Below are 13,098 nucleotides of genomic sequence, written 5' to 3'. Positions count from 1 at the left end.
CGGGTAGCTATGATGTCAGTGGTAGTGTTGGAAGCTCTCCAGTCATCTCTGACCCAAGAGGAGCAGCACTCTGTATCAGTCAGGTTTCACATGCGTTACCACCAGAATGCACACATCTCAACGCAGGTGTTCCCTGAACTCTTACACAAGTATGATCAGACACACAGCACACAGGTAAAACACACACAGAGACACTTCAACAAATACATACAGACCTAAAACACACACACACAGTCACACACACAGACTTGAAAACTCCCATGTCCAAACCAAGCTGCTACTACTGAAGCTCAGACACTGACGGAGCATAATGTAGAATTTATCAGGAGCTTAATGCACATTGATCTGGCCTTGGTTTCTCTGCTTTTTTACCCACTAAGGCATTGAATAACTGTTCCATTGGCATAATCTGTTGTTAGATACACAGAATTACCATATATTGTCTATTTTTCTCACTTTCAGGTTCAGGGGCGGAAATCCGGGGGGGGACATGACCCCCCCCATCCTTGGAAAAATATGATTTGTCCCCCCCAATATATCACTGAAACATAACTATGTAATTTAAATAATATTAATAATACGCAATGAAAGCAATTGTGCTGATTATAGACACTTAATAGCGCGTTTTTAAGTTTCAAAAGATTGCGACCCCCCCCCCACCCTTTGCCTCACAATGTTTTGATCTACTGCCAGTTCCTTAGTTGGCAAGGTAACAGAGGGGTCGTGTCTACTGTCTGAAAGGCACTCAATGAACGTAACTGAAGTGAGGTTAATCCAGTCAATCGCGCACACACACTAGCTGAATATGCAGAGCTAGCGCGCAAATATTAACTATTAAGCTAGCTAGTACCTATTCCATTTATGTGGCCTCGTCAAAGATGGAATCTTTGCTATCGTCAATTTATTCCAAGATCAGCATGCAGATGATGTAAGTTAGTGCTTCAAAGTCCCTGTGATAAGGTTAGCCATAAACTGAAGTCCAAACTGAACAGAACTACACTCTCTTCTACCATTGTCTTAAATATATTTAATGGTCTCGTTGCAAAAGCTAAATTGTCGCAAGGGAACTTTTATTTATTTATTTTATTTCACCTTTATTTAACCCGGGTAGCAAAGATTATAGCAAACACCACTGAAACGGAATTGGTGCTCGCTAGCTTTGCAAATTCAGCTATTGTTGCAAGCCAGCCAATATGAAACAAACTATTAAAATTACAAAAGGTTGCAGCATATATTGTGTAAATGGTGAACTCAAACAGCTGTCAACTCTTGTCATTTTAATCCGTTTCACATTTGCTAGCTACCTTTTAGATCGAAGCCCAAATAGAATGATAAAAGATAAGATGATAGAAGCCCATCTCCTACTGTAAATAACCTACACACTGTGTGTGTGTGTGTGTGTGTGTAGCCAGCTAGCCAGCCAGGTAGAAAAATGGCAGAAAAATAAAAGACGGACATCAGAGTATTTTTCAGTACACCAAAACGCAAAGTAAGAACCCTAGTAGCCTAATATCTCAAAGACTAGTTGATAAAATGTTCATAAGAAAGAAATGAAATTCTAATGGAAATGTTTCACAATGATGTCATTAGGCAGAGCAGGCAACAGATGGCACACAGACAGCAGAGTTGGGGACAGATATGCAGGGACAGACTGGCAGAGACAGGGAGTCTCAGGTAAGTTTGTTGAGTCTTTGTTTGGCAACATTATGAAAGGTTCTCCATTTTTTTTACTTGTAAAATAGGAACATAATTGGAAAATGCCATGGATACCCCCACTCTCAACTTAAACTGGTGAGTGAACTAAGATTTGTTAAAGGCAATGGTTTTGCTGTTGTGATTAGTTGTGTAGTTTTGGGTACCGGTAGTTAGGAGTACGGCAAACACCTTATTTCTTTGGTTCCTCAATATACATTTACCATATTACAATGTAGGCTATGTGTTACAGCACTACTTTTGGTGTCCCCCTCAGGAATTGCTCTTGAGAAAATTTAATGTAATTGTCCCCTCCAAAGTTGATATCAGATTTTCGCCCCTGTTCAGGTTGGGCTGTAATAAACACCCTGTAAAAATGGTCTGGGTCTGGGTTTCCAAAACATCCCAAACATTTCAATACTTATGAGGTGTCTGGTCATGATTGTGGACACAACTACACAATACTTTTACCTCAAGCCAGAGCAATGTACTCTAACCAGTACTCCACGGGCTCTGGTGCCACTAAGTTAAATATGGTGGCAGCTAGTCATCTCAGCAACATGTCTCATTATTGTATTCAGATCCCCGTCAAGGGACTCCACAAAGTGCAGAATTTTAGAGTTTTACTCCATCTGATTAAACATGAATGCTGGAAATTCTAGAGGATTGGAGCGTACCCTAGGCCCCTGAACCCACAGCCTGGGTGCAGAGGACTTGTAGAGTCTGCCTCCACTGCAGAGAGAGAGCGAGCGCCTCAGAGCCAAAGATGTAAAAATATGATCTCTACTGTTAAATCACAAATTCCAGTAATGCCATATCTGTATTCTGTCACTAAAACGTACTGCGATGTGTAATGGGTCTGCATCTTGTGTCATTCCCTTAATGCTTTTTTGTGTGTATCCACCAATTTCCTCTGTGAAGGAAATCCATGTGTCCAACACTATAGGCCGACCCTGTCTGGACGGTATAGGATTACACTACAGTCAGACAACCTAGCTTTCCCATTATGGTGATCCATAACGGTCTTGGCCAGAATCCCTGTTGAAGATGATGGAATTATTGAGACAAGGAAGCCTGGCTGAAGCGCATCCAGTATTTAAGATACAGTACAAGTGTGCTGACATCACTCCTATAACCGAAACTCCTAACGAGAATCCTTTAGTTTCTCATTGCTTATCCACTCTTATGCACTTCAGATAAACCAGTTAGCTCAAGTGATTGGGTTCTTGGAGGGTTGGTGCATCTCAACAGCCCACTGTTCCACAGAAAGACTAATGATGAATGTTCTCGTCCAGCCTACTGTGGATCGGCTATCTCAGTCTGCAACTCCAGCTGCCAGCCTCTTTATTTACTGCTGTTATTCTATACTTCTGTCTTTATGACTGTCTGTATTGTCTATCAGTCATCTTCCTGCCTGTTTCCATGCAGGCATGTCTGTATTAAAGTGCTCTAATGCTGATGATGTCAAAAGTTGTGTCATTCATCTATGGCCACTACATCAAAGACAAACTATTAGCGCTGGTCTCTGCTCACTGATCACGACATGGTAACTCAACCTTGGACCAGTATTTAGGGACATCATCTCTCTCAGAGAGGAGGGAGGGATGAGATGTGTTCATGCTGCAGTATGTGTGAGCTGAGCTCTCTGATACATTGGATAAAAGAACTTGCTGATGTAACAAAATGTGAGGCTTAGCCTGTATAGGTGTGTTGGAGAGAGTGTTTGGTGTGACTATTAGTTTTGAATCCCCACTAGGCCACTGAATACTGCACTAGGCGATTGTCCTAGACCCTTCCCATGACCCCACTCTCTTAGGGTGTCTCAGGGAGAATTAGCATATGAAGGGAAAATTCACACATGAATATTAATAATACACAGCTGTATAGGTGTGAAATAGGACAGGTATAAGCACCCACCAAGTTATTATTATTCGGACATGATGCAAATTTCTAGGCTGTAGATATAATGAATAGAAGTCTTTCAGGCCCAGCAGAATCAAAAACTCCTTCTCAACCTGTTCATCTCGTTCAAAAAATTAAAATAAAGAATAATATGGAGAAAGCCAACTGTCTCACGGTGCCTTTGGAAATTGAACCGTTGAAGCGAAACAAAGTGATTGTACCGGCGTCAAATGTGCTGCCTGTCAATACACAGAAGAGCGCAAATTTCAGCAACCATCTCCCTTTTATTATCGAATTTTCTCATACAAGGTCTTAATTTTGCATACAAAAGGGGAATCATCTGCCCCGTCGAATAAAACTCTCGTCATTGACCAAATTGCCAGTTCCTACTATTTTCAGCCTTAATTGCTACAGATTGGAATTGCACTTAAGTTATTATATAGCACGTAAGTCTCTCCTTTAGTTCATACTAAAATAAAAAATGATTTCATTTTACAGTCCATCACATTGTCAGACAGAATTCTGTGAGGCGCTTGTGTTGTGTCCTGAAGTGCCCTGTTGCTCTTCTCTGGGTATCGGTCCTCCCCTCGTCCCTCCGTCCGCAACAGGCTCCTCCGACCAGACCAGTAAATTATCATCCGACCGGTCTCTGTGCACCTCCTGCATGGTCTCCTCATAGGTCGGCAGGTACTTCACCTCGTCATATGCGGGGAGCAGCACTGGCGAGGTGAAGTCCCCAAAACTGTATTCGGGGTACCGGTCCAGTAGGGTGTCCTGGGACGCGGTTGCGTGTCCGTGGAAGAGGGAGGGCTCCTCGGGGTGTGGGTGTCGGCGCGGCCGCGGACAGATGATGCGCTGAATGAAATAGCCCATTGCGAAGAGGAGCAGCAGGATCAGGATGCCCGATAGCTTGCGCGTCACCCAGCCCACGTTGTCAAAGAATATATGCAGCGGGATCTTGCAGCAGCGCACCGCGGAGCTCGCGCTACCGTTGCCGGTAACGGTAGGGGGGCAGCACTGCTGGCCCTCGACGCACTGGACCTCTCCACAGCTGCGGAGCAAGTGGCAGGAGGAAATCACGACCGCGGACAGAAAGGTGACGCTGCACATGCACGTCCTGCTGCTGGTGAATAGACTAAACATTATTTAAATCTACTAGTCGGTTCGTCAGGTTAGGATAGACCTGTGCGCGTGCGTCCCTGCCGTCTGGTTTCTCTTGAGTTGAGAAAGAGTGCACAGCCGTTTTAGCTACTACGTCTGCTGCCTGTTTGTTCCAATCCTCTTCCTTCATCCGCTCTCCGGAGAAGGCTACTGCAGACTAAGGATAGTCACCCGCTCCTCCGGTTCTGCGAGTGAGATGAGTAGCCTCTTCTACGGTTTGTCAGAGCGCGGGAGAAGACCCTCACAAAAAAAAAAAAAAATACGCATTTTCCAGACGTTGAAGTCAGGTGCATTTTAGGTGCTGAATGAAAGGTGAAAATACGTCTTTCCCGACGTCGAAAATATGTATTTTCTAGACGTTGAAATCAGGTGCAGTTCAAGTGCTGAAAAGAAAGGTGAAAATATGTATTTTTGGTCTTTTCCGCATGCCAATATGTATTTTTCGGGTTTTATATCAGTAAAAATAGGTATTTTTCAGTCATTGATTCTATATCCAAATTTCAACTGCACATACAGTGTATTCGGAAAGTATTCAGACCCCTTGACTTTTCCATATTTTGTTACTTTACAGCCTTATTCTAGAATGTATTAAATAAATATAAATGCTCATCAATCTACACACAATACCCCATAATGACAAAGTGAAAACAGGTTTTTAGAATTGTTGCAAATTTATTAAATGTAAAAAACAGATACCTTATTCAGACCCTTTGCTATGAGACTCGAAATATACCTCAGGTGCATCCTGTTTCCATTGATCATCCTTGAGATGTTTCTACAACTTCATTGGAGTCCACCTGTGGTAAATTCAGTTGATTGGACATGATTTGGAAAGGCACACAAATCAAATCAAATTCTATTGGTCACATACACATGGTTGCAGATGTTATTGCAGTGTAACAAAATGCTTGTGCTTCTAGTTTCTGACAGTGCAGCAATATCTAACAAGTAATCTAACAATTCCACAACAACGACCTAATACACACACATTTAAGTAAAGGGATGGATTAAGAATATGTACATATAAATATATGGATGAGCAACGACTGACCAGCATAGGCAAGATGCAATAGATGGTATAAAATACAATATATACTTATGGGATGAGTAATGCAAGATATGTAAACATCATTTTTAAAGTGGCATTAATAAAGTGACAAGTGAACCATTTGTTAGAGTGGCCAACGATTTCAAGTCTGTATGTAGGCAACAGCCTCTCTGTGTTAGTGATGGCTGTTTAACAGTCTGATGGCCTTGAGATAGAAGCTATTTTTCAGTCTCTCGGTCCCAGCTTTGATGCACCTGTACTGACTTTGCATTCTGGATGGTAGCGGGGTGAACAGGCAGTGGCTCGGGTGGTTGTTGTCCTTGATGATCTTTTTGGCCTTCCTGTGACATCGGGTGCTGTAGGTGTCCTGGAGGGCAGGGAGTTTACCCCCCTACGGTTGTGGGCGGTGCAGTTGCCGTACCAGGCAGTGATACAGCCCGACAGGATGCCCTCAGTTGTGCATCTGTAAAAGTTTGTGAGGGTTTTAGGTGACAAGCCAAATTTCTTCAGCCTCCTGAGATTGAAGAGGCGCAGTTGCGCCTTCTTCACCACACTGTTTGTGTGGGTGGACCATTTCAGTTTGTCCGTCATGTCTATGCAGGGGAACTTAAAACCTTCCATCTTCTCCACTGCTGTCCTGTTGATGTGCTGCTGTTTCCTGAAGTCCATGATCATCTCCTTTGTTTTGTTGACGTTGAGTGAGAGGTTGTTTTCCTGACACCACACTCAGAGTGCCCTCACCTCCTCCCTATAGGTTGTCTCATCGTTGTTGGTGATCAAGCCTACTAATGTTGTGACATCTGCAAACTTGATGATCGAGTTGGAGGCGTGCATGGTCACGGAGTCACGGGTGAAAAGGGAGTACAGGAGGGGGCTGAGCACGCACCCTTGTGGGGCCCCTGTGTTGAGGATCAGCGATGTAGAGATGTTGTTTCCTACCTTCACCACCTGGGGTGGCCCGTCAGGAAGTCTAGGACCCAATCGCACAGGGTGGGATTGAGACCCAGGGCCTCAAGCTTAATGATGAACTTGGAGGGTACTATGGTGTTGAATGCTGAGCTATAATCAATGAACAGCATTCTTACATACAGTTGAGGTCGGAAGTTTACATACACCTAAGCCAAATACATTTAAACTCAGTTTTTCACAATTCCTGACATTTAATCAGAGTAAAAATTCCCTGTCTTAGGTCAGTTAGGATCACCACTTTATTTTAAGAATGTGAAATGTCAGAATAATAGTAGAGAGAAGGATTTATTTCAGCTTTTATTTCTTTCATCACATTCCCAGTGGGTCAGAAGTTTACATACACTCAATTAGTATTTGGTAGCATTGCCTTTAAATTGTTTAACTTGGGTTAAACATTTAGGGTAGCCTTCCACAAGCTTCCCACAATAAGTTGGGTGAATTTTGGCCCATTCCTCCTGACAGAGATGGTGTAACTGAGTCAGGTTTGTAGGCCTCCTTGCTCGCACATGCTTTTTCAGTTCTGCCCACAAGTTTTCTATAGGATGGAGGTCAGGGCTTTGTGATGGCCACTCCAATACCTTGACTTTGCTGTCCTTAAACCATTTTGCCACAACTTTGGAAGTATGCTTGGGGTCATTGTCCATTTGGAAGACTCATTTGCAACCAAGCTTTAACTTCCTGACTGATGTCTTGAGATGTTTCTTCAATACATCCACATAATTTTCCTGCCTCATTATGCTATCTATTTTGTGAAGTGCACCAGTCTCTCCTGCAGCAAAGCACCCCCAGAACATGATGCTGCCACCCCCGTGCTTCATGGTTGGGATGGTGTTCTTCGGCTTGCAAGCATCCCCCTTTTTCCTCCAAACATAACAATGGTCATTATGGCCAAACAGTTCTATTTTTGTTTCATCAGACCAGAGGTAATTTATCCAAAAAGTACGATCTTTGTCCCCATATGCAGTTGCAAACCTTAGTCTGGCTTTTTTTATGGCAGTTTTCGAGCAGTGGCTTCTTCCTTGCTGAGCGGCCTTTCAGGTTATGTCGATATAGGACTCGTTTTACTGTGGATATAGATACTTTTGTACCTGTTTCCTCCAGCATCTTCACAAGGTCCTTTGCTGTTGTTCTGGGATTGATTTGCACTTTTCGCACCAAAGTTTGTTCATCTCTTGGAGACAGAATGCGTCTCCTTCCTGAGCGGTATGACGGCTGTGTGGTCCCATGGTGTTTATACTTGTGTACTATTGTTTGTACAGATGAAAATAGTACCTTCAGGCGTTTGGAAATTGCTCCCAAGGATGAACCAGACTTGTGGAGGTCTACAATGTTTTTTCTGATGTCTTGGCTGATTTATTTTAATTTTTCCATTATGTCAAGCAAAGAGGCACTGAGCTTGAAGGTAGGCCTTGAAATACATCCACAGGTAAACCTCCAATTGACTCAAATTATGTCAATTAGCCTATCAGAAGCTTCTAAAGCCATGACGTCATTTTCTGGAAGCTGTTTAAAGCCACAGTCAACTTAGTGAATGTAAACCTCTGACCCACTGGAATTGTGATACAGTGAATTATAAGTGAAATAATCTGTCTGGAAACAATTGTTGGAAATTTTACATGTCATGCACAAAGTAGATGTCCTAACCAACTTGCCAAAACTATAGTTTGTTAATTAACAAGAAATTTGTGGAATCGTTGAAATACGAATTTTAATGACTCCAACCTAACTGTATGAAAACTTCCAACTTCAACTGTAGGTATTCCTCTTGTCCAGATTGGATAGGGCAGTGTGATGGCGATGGCATCGTCTGTGGACCTATTGGGGCGGTATGCAAATTGCAATGGGTCTAGGGTGACAGGTAAGGTGGAGGTTATATGATTCTTGACTAGTCTCTCAAAGCACTTCATGATGACAGAAGTGAGTGCTGTGGGGCGATAGTCATTCAGTTCAGTTATCTTTGCCTTCTTGGGTACAGGAGCAATGGTGGCCATCTTGAAACATGTGGGGACAGCAGACTGGGATAGGGAGAGATTGAATATGTCCGTAAACACACCAGCCAGTTGGTCTGCGCATGCTCTGAGGACGCATCTATGGATGCCGCCTGGGCCGGCAGCCTTGCGAGGGTTAACACGTTTAAATGTCTTACTCACGTCAGCCACTGAGAAGGAGAGCCCACAGTCCTTGGTTGCGGGCTATGTCGGTGGCACTGTGTTATCCTCAAAGCAGGCGAAGAAGGTGTTTAGCTTGTCCAGAAGCAAGACGTCAGTGTTGGCGACGTGGCTGGTTTTCCATTTGTAGTCCATGATTGTCTGTAGACCCTGCCACATACGTCTCGTGTCTGAGCCGTTGAATTTCAACTCCACTTTGTCTCTGTACTGACATTTTGCTTGTTTGATTGCCTTAAAGAGGGAATAACTACACTGTTTGTATTCAGCCATATTCCCAGTCACCTTGCCGTGGTTAAATGCGGTGGTTCACACTTTCAGTTTTGCACAAATGCTGCCATCTGTCCACGGTTTCTGGTTTGGGTAGGTTTTAATAGTCACAGTGGGTACAACATCTCCTATACACTTCCTGATGAACTCAGTCACCGTATCCGTGTTTTCGTCAACGTTATTCTCAGTGGCTACCCGGAACATATCCCAGTCCGTGTGATCAAAACAATCATGGATTCCGATTGGTCAGACCAGCATTGAATAAACCTTACACGGGTACTTCCTGTTTGAGTTTCTGTCTATAGGAAGGGAGAAGCAAAATGGAATTGTGGTCAGATTAGCCAAAGGGAGGGCGGGGGAGGATGTTGTAGGCATTTCAAAAAGTTGAGTAGCAGTGGTCCAATGTTTTTCCAGCGTGAGTACTACAGTCAATGTCTTGGTAGAACTTCGGTAGCTTTTTCCTCAAATTTGCTTTGTTAAAAAACCCAGCTACAATAAATGCGGCCTCAGGATTTGTGGTTTCAAGTTGGCATAAAGTCCAGTGTAGTTCTTTGACGGCAGTCGTGATATCGGCCTGAGGGGGAATATACACGGCTGTGACTATAACCGAAGATAATTCTCTTAGGAGGTAATATGGTCGGCATTTGTTTGTGAGGTATTCTAGGTTGGGTGAACAAAAGGACTTGAGTTTCTGTATGTTATCACAATCACACCATGAGTAGTTCATGAGTAGGTAATCATGAAACATACACACCCGCCTTTCTTCTTCCCAGAGAGTTCTTTATTCCTTTCTGTGCAATGTACTGAGAACCTAGCTGGCTGTATGGACGGGGACATTATATCGAGAGAGCCATGTGTCCGTGAAACAGTGTATGTTACAATCCCTGATGTCTCTCTGGAAGCAAATCCTCGCCCTGAGATTGTCTACTTTATTATCCAGAGACTGAACATTAGCGAGTAATATACTCAGAAGCGGTGGATGGTGTGCACGTCTCCTGAGTTGGACTAGAAGTCCACTCCGAATACCTCTTCTCCGCCGGTGGAGTTTTGGAGCAGCCTCTGGAATAATAAGTTCAATTGCCCTGGGTGGTATGAACAAAGGATCCAATTCGGGAAAGTCATATTCCTAGTCGTAATGCTGGTGAGTTACCGCCACTCTGATATCCAAAAGTTATTTCTGGCTATGACACACAAAAAAACTAAATACTGCAAAGTTGCTTAGGAGCTAGAAGCAGAGCTGCCATATCTGTCGGTGCCATCTTACTTATCGCACACAAGCCTAAGATCACCATGCGCAATGCCAAGCGTCGGCTGGGGTGGCGTAAAACTCTCCGCCATCGGACTCTGAAGCAGTGGAAACGCATTCTCTGGAATGATGAATCAAGCTTCACCATTTGGCATTCTGACGGACTAATCTGGGTTTGGCGGATGCCAGGAGAACGCTAACTGCCCGAATGCATAGTGCCAACTGTAAAGTTTGGTGGAGGAGGCATAATGATCTGGGGCTGTTTTTAATGGTTCGGGCTAGGCCCCTTAGTTACAGTGAAGGGAAATCTTAACGCTACAGCATACAATGACATTCTAGACAATTATGTTTCCAACTTTGTGGCAACAGTTTGGGGAAGGCCCTTTCTTGTTTCAGCATGACAATGTCCCCGTGCACAAAGTGAGGTCCATACAGAAATGGTTTGTCAAGATCGGTGTGGAAGAACTTGACTGGCCTGTGCAGAGACCTGACCTCAACTCCATCGAACACCTTTAACTTCTCTAGGGCCAGTGGGACGATTTCGTCCCAACTACGTAACAGCCAGTGGAATCCCGTGGCGCGTTATTCAAATACCTTAGAAATGCTATTACTTCAATTTCTCAAACATATGACTATTTTACACCATTTTAAAGACAAGACTCTCGTTAATCTAACCACACTGTCCGATTTCAAAAAGGCTTTACAACCAAAGCAAAACATTAGATTATGTCAGCAGAGTACCCAGCCAGAAATAATCAGACACCCATTTTTCAAGCTAGCATATAATGTCACATAAACCCAAACCACAGCTAAAGGCAGCACTAACCTTTGATGATCTTCATCAGATGACAATCTTAGGACATTATGTTATACAATACATGCATGTTTTGTTCAATCAAGTTCATATTTATATCAAAAAACCAGCTTTTTACATTAGCATGTGACGTTCAGAACTAGCATACCCCCCGCAAACTTCCGGTGAATTTACTAAATTACTCACGATAAACGTTCACAAAAAACATAACAATTATTTTAAGAATTATAGATACAGAACTCCTCTATGCACTCGCTATGTCCGATTTTAAAATAGCTTTTTGGTGAAAGCACATTTTGCAATATTCTAAGTAGATAGCCCGGCATCACAGGGCTAGCTATTTAGACACCCACCAAGTTTAGCCCTCACCAAAGTCAGATTTACTATAAGAAAAATGTTATTACCTTTGCTGTTCTTCGTCAGAATGCACTCCCAGGACTTCTACTTCAATAACAAATGTTGGTTTGGTTCCAAATAATCCATAGTTATATCCAAATAGCGGCGTTTTGTTCGTGCATTCAAGACACTATCCGAAAGGGTAAAGAAGGGTGACGTGCCCGACGCGTTTCGTGACAAAAAAAAATCTAAATATTCCATTACCGTACTTCGAAGCATGTCAACCGCTGTTTAAAATAAATTTTTACGCAATTTTTCTCGTAAAAAAGCGATAATATTCCGACCGGGAATCTGTGTTTTAGTACAAAGAGAGAGAAAATAAAAACATGGGGTCGCCTCGTGCACGCGCCTCAGTGTCATTGTCCTCTGATAGACCACTTACCAAAGGCGCTAATGTTTTTCAGCCAGGGGCTGGAATTACATCATTCAGCTTTTTCCCGGGTTCTGAGAGCCTATGGGAGCCGTAGGAAGTGTCACGTTAAAGCAAAGATCCTAAGTTTTCAATAAAAAGAGTCAAGAAGCCCAAGGAATGGTCAGAGAGGGCACTTCCTGTACAGAATCTTCTCAGGTTTTTGCCTGCCATATGAGTTCTGTTATACTCACTGACACCATTCAAACAGTTTTAGAAACTTTAGGGTGTTTTCTATCCAAAGCCAATAATTATATGCATATTCTAGTTTCTGGGCAGTAGTAATAACCAGATTAAATCGGGTACGTTTTTTATCCGGCCCTGTAAATACTGCCCCCTAGCCCTAACAGGTTAAGAGGAATTGGAATGCCAACTGAAAGGCAGGCCCCACTAATGCGCTTGTGGTTGAATGGAAGCAAGTCCCTGCAGCAATGTTCCAACATCTAGTGGAAAGCCTTCCCAGAAGAGTGGAGGCTGTAGCAGCAAACTTTAAACGACACTTTTTATGGATATCTTTAAGAAATGGCTTTCTTCTTGCCACTCTTCCATAAAGGCCAGATTTGTGCAGTATACGACTGATTGTTGTCCTATGGACAGAGTCTCCCACCTCAGCTGTAGATCTCTGCAGTTCATCCAGAGTGATCATGGGCCTCTTGGCTGCATCTCTGATCAGTCTTCTCCTTGTATGAGCTGAAAGTTTAGAGGGACGGCCGGGTCTTCGTAGATTTGCAGTGGTCTGATACTCCTTCCATTTCAATATTATCGCTTGCACAGTGCTCCTTGGGATGTTTAAAGCTTGGGAAATCTTTTTGTATCCAAATCCGGCTTTAAACTTCTCCACAACAGTATCTCGGACCTGCCTGGTGTGTTCCTTGTTCTTCATGATGCTCTCTGCGCTTTAAACGGACCTCTGAGACTATCACAGAGCAGGTGCATTTATACGGAGACTTGATTACACACAGGTGGATTCTATTTATCATCATTAGTCATTTAGGTCAACATTGGATCATTCAGAGATCCTCACTG

The sequence above is a fragment of the Salmo salar genome, chromosome ssa20 (assembly GCF_905237065.1).
Source record: "Salmo salar chromosome ssa20, Ssal_v3.1, whole genome shotgun sequence".
NCBI lineage: Eukaryota > Metazoa > Chordata > Actinopteri > Salmoniformes > Salmonidae > Salmo > Salmo salar.
Note: the sequence above shows the minus strand (reverse complement) of the source record.